Consider the following 10,575-nt stretch of genomic DNA (forward strand, 5'->3'; position numbering starts at 1 on the left):
ATTCCTGGTAGATCTAATGACGCACTAGTTTTAGGGAAAACAGTTGACTTTGATGCGAGGCTGATGCATGTGTTTGTGGTATTTGTAGAAACAACTTCAGCTTTAGACGCATGTGTTTGTGGCGTGCACTGCGATGTTTGCACTCCGGCCATCACTGATGGTGCATGGTACTGTGGATGTGAGTCCAAACGAGCCCTGTTTTGAAAACCTCCTACGAACACAGAAATGCATTTGTAAATTTGCTCACTTGTTTTGATTGTTCGACCCAAAGCTGAGTTTTATCCCACCCTTCCACCTGCAGCTGTGTTTCTACTGTCAATTTGAGAAAATGACTTTGCTTTTAAAACTAAAACTAAAATGTGTAAAGAACAAGCAAGTCCTGTGTGGACATCAGAGTTGTGCAAAATTCTGAACAGAAGAATTGACTTTTTTGCAATTCATGAGTTGGAATTGGAATGGAATTGGCCACAACTCACAGGAAGCTGAATTGGACACTTATATTTACGTTTACATTTATGCATTTGGCAGATGCTTTTATCCAAGGAAACTTACATTGCTTTCAAGTTACACATATCATCAGTGAAAGCTTTCCCTGGGAATCAAACCCATAACCAAATGTGTTATTAGCTAGCACTACAGGAAGATGAATTAAATGTTAAACATAAAGAATTATATGTATATGAATTAAAGAGGTTTCTATAGGTGACATTTCAAACAGATCAAACTTTTTTATTCAAAGTTTGTCTTTGCAAACCTTTTTTTTCTAGGAAATAATTCACATGCAGTTATAAGAACTTCAGTTCATTTTAGATTTATATTTATGCATTTGACTCTTTTATCCTTACATTACATTCAAGGTATATACATTTACATTTGATCAGTTCTTGCTTTTCCTGGGAATCAAACCCATGACCTTGGCCTTGTTAGTGCCATACTCTACATGTTAAGCTACTGGAAATTTTACCTCCTTAAATTCAAATAGCAATTCTGCATCCTGTCTGAAACAGGAATTAGAATTTAAATTGATTCTCAATTCAATTCTGAATGGTGCACAGCCCTGCTTGAAGAGCTGCGATGATAAATGAATTATACACGCCATCTTATAGCGGTTTACTCTCATGCATTAGTCGAGATTGCTTTTGTACTTATTGTGAACAATCCCCAGACCCCATTAACTATCTTTTTAAAGAATTTGTACTATTTATGTTCAACTCAAAATGTATTTTTGTACTAACAATCATAACTGATTATTTATACCAATTTTAATGTTCTCTAAAGAAAATGCAGGTGTTTTTGTTCATGCAAACCTCTTTTCTCTATGCTGAAGTGGTTGCCAAGGGGTTGCTATGCAGTTGCTAAGATGTTCTGAGTGTTTTTCAGCATGTTGCTGTTGCTACAGTGTTTTGGGGGGTTGCTAGGGTTTTCTGGTGGTTGCTAGGTGGTTCTTTTCTGTCTAGTGTGAAAAGTGATCAGTGATCGTCTGCTCTGTAGATGTGCATTTGTGGTATTTTTTCACCTGTTTCATGGTGCAGCTGGTGAAAATGATGCATTTAATTACTTAGTAAAGAAACAACGCACCTTTTCTCAATAGCACACATGATTTGAGGAATAACAGTAAGCATAAACGCTGAACTTTGATACTTAGTTCTAAGGTTTGGTAACTAATTGTCATCCGTGTATCTTCTTCACTGGATCTCCTGACTGTCATCTGTCCATCTTTTTTTTAGGTATCACCCTTGTTTCCTCTCACTCTCTCTCTCTTCTGCTCCACATTAGAGAGGTGTAACCCTTTAGAGTGGATTGTAGTCTTCCCATCAGCCTGTGCTGTATGTAAATGAGGTGATTTGTAATAGGCTGCGCCCGAGGCCGTGTGATCAAAGTGGATCTCCACCCTGTTAAGTGGCAGGCAGCTCATCATCTCAACAGATTAACTTTCCACCCACAGAACGACTACTACAGCTCACACACACACACACACACACACCCTCGCTCCGTCTGTGTCATCAAAAACTCCCAACTTGTTTCCAGTCAGAATTTTAAATAGGCTGAAATCTCACTTTTATTTGCTGTTGCACCAGAAATGGCGTTTTTCCGTCTCTCTCTCTCTCTCTCTCTCTGGGCGTAATGGCCGTGGTCGTTTCTCAGTGCGGTTCTTCCTCCGGTTTTCATCTCCTGATTGGCTGCAGGCGACAGAGCTGCTGTTTGCGTCTGTTGTAGAGGTTTCGCACATCTGCCCAAATTTTCATCAGGATAATGAGGTTGATCTGCACTGCTTTCACTCTCTGTGACGGGTAGAACGACAAGAGAGAGGTTTATTACTCATAACCACACCATGGACACACACACACACACACACACACACACACACACAAGAGAGTCTTTCTGCATCTCTTGTCAATGTCACTAGTAGTCACGTTTATACCAACAACTTGATTTCACAACTCCTGATAAGATTTGCACAACAATTTAGTTTAAGGGGAAATGTAGTTTAAAAAAATTCTCTCATTTACTCGGCCTCATGTATTCACAATTTCATTTTGTGTTCCATAGAAAAGATATTTACAGGTTTGGAATGATGTGGGTGAGTAAATGTTGACATAATTATCATTTTTGACTAACATATCGTATATCTTGTCATATATTTGGGACTTGTACACCTTTTGATTTGTCAGATTTAATGTCTTTAATGTCTCGGTTGTTTCTCCTAGATTGCAATCAGGGTTGGGAAGGTTACTTTCAAAATTTATTTCACTACAGATTACAAAATACATAAGTTTTGCAACTTAATCGAAATACTTTTGAATATTTTGGAACACTAATCAGGTATGTAAAAAAATAAAAATAAAATGACTGATGCTCAAGAAGGCAACTTGATGCATTAAGAGCCGGGGTGTGTAAACTTTCTGCATTGGATAAATTGGGTAAATTGTACTTATTTTGTCTTCTGGGAAACATGTAAGTAGTAGCTTTTGAAGGGCAGTATTAAATAATAAAAAAAGATCTTTAAACAAAATAAATTTACACATCATCATCCTATTCAAAAGTTTACACCCCCTGCTTTTAATGCATTGTGTTTCCTTCTTGAGCATCAGTAAACATTTTCACCTTTTGTAATAGTTGCATAAGAGTCAGTTAAAAAGATGGATCTCAAAATCATACAGTCATTGTTGGAAAGGGTTCAAATACACAGAAGACGCTGAAAGACCAAAGAAAGATGTCTCAAACTATGCTCAAACCAGCCAAGATACCAAAATCTGCAATCAAAAGTCTGAGATCTCAGCTTGGTCTCAAATATTCCTCATCAAATTCTCCCCAAACCAAACAATCTGCTCTTCTAAGCACATTCATTTTATATCATTATTTATGATATAAAAGTTCATATTGAGATCTCTGAGATTTGATTGCAGTTGAGTGCAGTTTGAGACATTTTTTAGGTCTTTTCTGCCAATCTGTGAGAAGTTTCTCCTGAGTCTTTTTCAATTTGCTCTCTTTTGAAATCGCAATTGTGATATCGACGAGATCTGACTTGTGATTTGTCTTTCCTTTGGGAGACTCCGTTAAACGAGCGTCTGCCTCGACAAGCGCGTGCATCTGATGGACAGATGTTGTCTGATCGGGGCAGGTTTTCTATCATTCGTCTTTTTCAGCCCTTCACAAACATCTGATTCCCCGTAATGTCATCGAGCACGTGTGTTTGGGAACCTATTTCCACAGTCCTCAGCGATGCCCAAAGGTCAGATGGGATATTTTTAAAGTGCCCAGGGTGAAAATCAATGCCCAAAAAAAGAGACAGGATGCAGGAACAGGGCCGCCCACTCTAATCAGCAGCACCTCACCGCAGATACAACGAATCTGCAGAGAAAAGCGGAGAGATTGCGAGGGGACACATGACAAATAGAGAGAGGAAGAAGGCAAAATAAAGTGAAAGAAGCCGCAAATACATAAAAGAGAGCGAGCGAGAGAAGCCCTGGCAGATACATCACTGTGTCAGGTCATACAGACACTCTGCGGCCACAGATTCATCATCGCTGCCCCGCTCTCAACAGGAGAGGAGAGGCGCGAGGCAGGGCAGAGGACGCAGAGTGACCACTGCTGAACACCTGGGTAAACCGGTGCATTTGACCACAACAGCCCCTGGTCCAGCGCGCCCGCCGGCCGATGTGTCACAGACAAGGACAGAGTAACAGAGGTGGCGTAAACGTTGGCTCCCGGTGATGCTAAACGCACGAGTTTGTACCACTGCTGATGACTGTGAGTGGACATCAAACACAGAAGAAGGTCAATCAGAGATCTTTAGACGCGGCAATTTAATCTGAGACCAATCAACAGATAAATCACATTCTGTCATCATTTACTCACCCTAAATATATATATATGTGTGTGTGTGTGTGTGTGAATACTTTTGTTCAGCAAGTGTTAACTTGTTAGTGCGTCTGCTAGGGGCTGCAGTCTTTAGCCTCCTTGTTAATGTGTCCGCCTCCCATGCCGGAGACCCGGGTTCGAGACCCACTCGGAACAAGAACGAGGTGTGGCGGTGAGGACCCTCGGAACAAGAACGAGGTGTGGCAGTGAGGACCCGGGAGAGAGGGGTTACATTGGTGCTGTGACCCGGATGGGAGTGAGGTTTAGGGGGGTGAGTGTAAAGGAGGCCAGCGAGTAGGTGCTGTGCAGATAAACCTCACTCCCCTGATCTCAAGAGACACACTAGGGGCTGCAGTCTTTAGCCTCCTTGTTAGTGCGTCCGCCTCATGCCTGAGACCCGGGTTCGAGACCCACTCGGGACAAGAACGAGGTGTGGCGGTGAGGACCCGGGAGAGAGGGGTTACACAAGGATGCATTAAATTGATCAAAAGTGACAGTAAAGGCATTTATATTGTTATGAAAGATTTCTATTTCAAATAAATGCTGTTCTTTTGAACTATCTATTCATCAAAGAAACCTGAAAAATAAAATGTATCACGGTTTCCACAAATATATGAAGCAGCACAGCTGTTTTCAACATTGATAATAATCAGAAATGTTTCTTGAGCAGCAAATCAGCATATTAGAATGATTTCTGAAGGATCATGTGACACTGAAGACTGGGGTAATAATGCTGAAAATTCAGCTTTGATCACAGGAATAAATGACATTTTAACAGATATTCACATATAACACAGTTATTTTAAATTGTAATAATATTTCACATTTTTAAATGAATATTTGATCAAATAAATGCAGCCTAGCTGAACAGAAGAGACTCTTTCCAAAACATGAACAATTTTTACCAACGTCAAACTTTTGAACTGTTCCTTAAAGGTGAAGTTTGTAATATTTAGATTTAGTTTCTGGTTTGTCAGTTGAATGTGCAGAGTCACTCTTAGTCAGTCATTGGGAATTTGACTTCCTGACGAGTGAAACACTGTGATGCTTTTAGAACATCAGTCTGCCTGTTTGAGCTTCTGTACATGTCATCTTCTGGCTCGACCAATGACGGGAGTTAGGGGGCGGGGCTATCTGTTTGACTGACCAATAGAGATGAGGCAGAAGGGGCTGTAGGAGGCCGCCAGTAGCAAAATATTTTAATATATAATAACAGATATAGACAGTACTGTTGTAGCCTGCCACAGGAATAGAGTTTACGGTTTGAAACTGAAGCCCTATATTACCTGTTTCCATTAACGGCCCAATTAGACCAGTTCTGAGAGTTTAAAAACACAAAAATATGGTCCGATACACCTATGTGGTCATCATTAATATAACTTGGACTCATTTATGAAGATATTACGTGGCATTCAGACATTATTGCTTGTGTTTGGTGAGTGACTTTCACTTCATCCCTGACCTGATTGAAAACCGTTTGTCCTCTTTCTCCTCTATGTGTCTTACTTTCTTTCTATCTTGTTCGTATTTCACATCCTTGTGAATCTGAGATCCTTCACATGAAACTTGGATGTGTCAGGTGGGAATCTCTTGGCTTTTTGTTCGAATTATTTTCCTCAAATATTTTCCCTCCTCAGGCGATTGCAGTTTCTCAATCCTCCATTCTCACCATTCTTTTTTTCCTCCGTCGTGTTCTCTGTTTTATTGCTAGCGATGCATTCTTACACCACAGCATTGTGGGTAGCAGCCTCATCCAATAAGACTGACATACATAAAAGAGCCACAGACACAAACATCCCATAATGCCTGAACGCTCTGGTTCTTTCTGTAAAGCAAACTATCCTTTGGAAAGTGTGACTATGCAGAAGGAAAGACGCGCTGTGAGTGGATGTTTATGTGGATTGATTTTGCCAAGATCTCAGAATGTGAGGGAATATTTCCATCATAGAAGGAATTTGAATCATTCTGATACATTAAAAAAAACTATTTGAAGAAGTTCGAAAGTATGTTTTAAATGACTCCAGATCTGTTTTTTAGGTTACTGATGTTTGCTAAATTAAGCATAATTATTATTAGTGCTCATCGCAAAACATAACTAGAGATCCATGCAAAAATGCGTTTCATCAATTGGTTATTTGTGTTTTAATAGTAGCACATATGATTACTTGGGTCACGAATTGTGAGTAAAATGTTCTCAAGAGTGTTTCAGGTTAAGTCTGAACTTCGTCTCATTTTTTTGAAAATGTCATTTTTTTTATTGGTTTTCATTATGCATAAACTTAATGCAAACAGAAATGAACACAACAAGCACAATAATAATAATAATCAGATGTTTCTCCAAAAATTGTTTAGGACAAATAAAAATATAAAACAAATAATGCTATAAAATGATCATATGTGATTGGGAGAGTTTAATGAGAAATATTCAGTTCGTATCGATATCTTGGCAAATCTGAGCACAGTTTAAGACATTGCTGAGAATTTCTAAAGGAGACACATTTGAGATCGCCAATGTCTTTTTTTTCAAGATGAAAAGCAGGTCTGTGGCCATTTGCTCTCTATTTAATCTCATTTCTGTCTAGGAGAAACATTTGAGATACATTTGATTTAAATCTCAACACAAATCCTAAAAAAAAATGTTCAAAATCTCACAACAAAGCCCTTTTTAAAAGACAAAAGACATTACTTAGCCGCTGAAACGTCTGTCCTGAATCTGTTTTTATTTTCCTCTTTGTGGCTGCTTGTTTCATCCCTAAGATTCCTGAAGTCAAATTTCAGAAAAGAGAAGCGGAGAAGAGAAGCAAGCTTTAAAAATACCTTTGGTGTTCCTGTGTGTTTGTGAATATTATTACAAAGTGCTGTAATGAAAGAAAGAACAACACAAAGCGAGATTTTTGCCTGTGAGCGAGATGGCGAGGAATCTGAACAGCGAAAGGCCCGAGTGTGTGTGTGTGTGTGTGTGTGTGTGTGTGTGTGTGTGTGTGTGTGCATGTGGCCGCCTGGTGGAGCTCTTTCTCTTTGAATGTGGATCTCCTTGGGATGTTAACAGCAGGGGAATCAGGAATGAAGAGCTACTCTTTTGGGGATGAACTGATGGGTCTGAGTAACAGAGAGAAAAACACAACGAGAGAGAGAGAGAGAGAGAGGCGAATGGGACACAATGAACAGAAAGATGAAAGGGACAGTGTTAGAAAACCAGACTCCAGACTAGCCATGTGTTAAATGACCACACAGACAATTCAGCTGAGCTTTAGAGATTAATAAGGGAGAGTAATTAATAAATTACCATTTATTTATGGTACATATACTCCATCAGATTCCTTTTTTTGTCACTAACTACTACTGCCACTATAACTAAGTAAATGCTGCCATTTCTCTACACTTTAAGCCACTTGTTTTTCCAAATCTGTCTGAGATGAAGTGAGTTTTATTTACAAATAATACGTGAATAGATTGCTATGAATTAAAAAATTATATAGACTGTTGTTCAAATGTTTGGGGTCGGTAATGTTTTTGAAAGAGTCTCTTCTGTTCAGCAAGGCTGCATTTATTTGATCAAAAATACATAAAAAATATGAAATATTATTACAATTTAAAATAGCTGTTTTCTATGTGAATACACATTATAAATGACTTTACTGTCACTTTTGATCAATTTAATGCGTTCTTGCTGAATAAAAGTATTAGGTTCTTGTAATTTGATGAATTATATATATATATATATATATATATATATATTATTATATTGTATATTAAGAAGGCATTTGTTATATAATTTCTTTACAGTACATCAGAGCTAGACTGTGATGCTTCTGGCCTCCAGTCATCATTTGTTTCGAACCATGTTTATGCAGCAGCTAACGTCATTCATGAAACACAAGTAGAAGGAATTTCAGTGTAAATCATAAATCACATCTATGCACCACTTTATGTAAGAATGGTTTATGTATGATTCAAACTGATACTACACTCTAAAAAATGCTGGGTTGTTTCAACCCAATTTTGGGTCAAATATGGACTAACCCAACTGTTGGGTTAAAAAGTTATTTTAAAAATGTAACCAAAATTTAACCCAACAGTTGGGTTAGTCCATATTTGACCCAACATTGTTGAAACAACCCAGCATTTTTTAGAGTGTACGTCTGCCCGTCACATTGATGCAACAATTTACATGCAGTAAGAATGATTTTACAAGCAATTTACAAAGAAATTCCTTCTGCTAATGGTTCTTGAATGAGGCTTAATATATATAAAATTATTTTGCTTTTCTAAAATAATGGTAAAAAATAAAATAAACTATATTTGTAAATATATAATAATATAATATAATATAATATAATATAAATAAAGTCAATTTTTAATGCCAGTGAAATTCTGGTGATATAATTTTATTTATAATTTTTACTCTAGACAATTTAATACGAATAATTTTAAAAATACATTTCACAGAAATTCCTTGTGCTCATATTTCATGAATAATATGTGTACAATTATTTTGCTGCTCTAAAATTATTATTGCAAAATCTTTTGTATACCAATGCAATTCTGTTTTCAAGATTTTAGTTTAGATTTATTTTCATGTTTCTGCCGTTTAAGTGTAGCCTCAAGCTGGTTAGTGAACACTGTGTGGTGACGTGCAGCTTCGGTGCTTCCAGTGCAAACACGGCGTGACCTTTGACCCTTTACACTCTCCGCTCGAGGAACAAGATGGTGCACATGGCCTCTGCCTCTCATTTCTCCTCTCCCTCGAGCGTTTGAGCAAAAGACGAACAGAAAAGGCCCGAGCGAGAGAAAGAAAGATGGTCTAGAGAGAGAGAGAGTTTTGAGAGAGTGTGCCAACCTCGTCCGCATGTTTCCATTAGATTGTCGTGTTGGCTAATTAGAGAGCGGCAGCATGATTCACCTTGTTAATTAGAAGGACTTGCACACCATCGGCCCCGGGGCTCCGAGAGGGAAAAAGAGAGGGCACTTCTTCAGCGCCTGCAGTCTCTCCTTCTCTGAAGATCCTTTTGCTTTTTGAGTCGAGAATGAATAAATCATCGGCGCCGTCCTTTCAGTGCGCATTCAACTCTTCATCTGCCACCGATGCAAATTACAGCTGATCAATCGAAGGTGACGTCGTGCTACTTACAGAAGAAGGAAAAGAGGTTAGGAGGGGAAAAGACTGCTTGCCCAAGCACGGGTGACACTTTCTACTTAGATAAGCGGGTTTTTAATGATCTCCTCTCGCAGGAGGCAAACGATGTTGCTTGAATGCGTTATTCCAACTTCATATCATAACGTGAAGCGCTCTCTGCTCATGCCAGCGCATTGCTCCCATTGTTTTCACTGCTGTTAAGTTAATAACGCCAGCAATAATTAAAGATGGATACCAGCCAAGGTCAAACGGCACTGTTGAATATGAATGGTGCTTTAAGAGCAGGAAGTGACCTCATAACGCCCGGGGCGTTTGTGTAATTGGGGTTTGGCTTGAACTGCAGGTCTCTAGAAATCTCTCCAAAAGGCCAAACTTCAGCCGCTGCTTTAAAAAGCCAGTGCTTTTGCTGTATTTGATCTTCAGTGTCTTTCTGCCCAGCGTCAGCATGTCAAGCCCTGTTTGACCCTGAGGTCAGTGCACAGAGAGATCAATGATTTACGCATTACTGTGAACTGATAATGGACATGATGACTCTAACCGGATCTGCTCAATAACTCAATAACTGCTTTTATTCAGTGTAATAAATGAATGACTTTTCCTTTCAGTACATTGTCTGGCTTTTGAAATACAACCATGTTTTATTTTTCCGAAACTGCAATTATCTGATTTTGTAAATATCTCATGTGAAATGCTGATACTTAAAAACAACATAAAATCTAAATGGACATCCTTAGTTCATTTCTAGGATGAATGATTCACCAGTGCATGTTATTCTAATGAAAAATATGTTTGTCTTCATAATCATTCATCAAAATGTATTTGTCTCTGCTTCTGGATATTTTTCTCTGCTTTTAGATATCTATATATCTATATAGTCATATATATATATATATATATATATATTTATACAACAGTTCGTTCTGGTTCTCAAATCTGATTGGTTGAGAACCGTGAGATATTGTAATGGTATCGCTACAGGAGCGCTCCGCTTGTTCTAGCCGGGTCTATGTTTTTTTTTTATTATTATTCACTGAGCTAATCGTAGAGTACGTTAGTTAATATAAGAAGAAACATCT

At 38.4% G+C, this 10,575-nt stretch overlaps 1 protein-coding gene across 1 annotated transcript in view; it reads left to right on the forward strand.

Annotated features, from left to right (window-relative positions):
* The window catches only part of LOC107668485 (transcription initiation factor TFIID subunit 4-like), an 88,747-nt gene that overhangs the window by 39,664 nt on the left and 38,508 nt on the right, over positions 1–10,575 (forward strand). The window lies entirely within an intron of this gene.

The sequence above is a fragment of the Sinocyclocheilus anshuiensis genome, unplaced genomic scaffold (assembly GCF_001515605.1).
Source record: "Sinocyclocheilus anshuiensis isolate Anshui unplaced genomic scaffold, SAMN03320099.WGS_v1.1 scaffold2085, whole genome shotgun sequence".
Lineage (NCBI taxonomy): Eukaryota > Metazoa > Chordata > Actinopteri > Cypriniformes > Cyprinidae > Sinocyclocheilus > Sinocyclocheilus anshuiensis.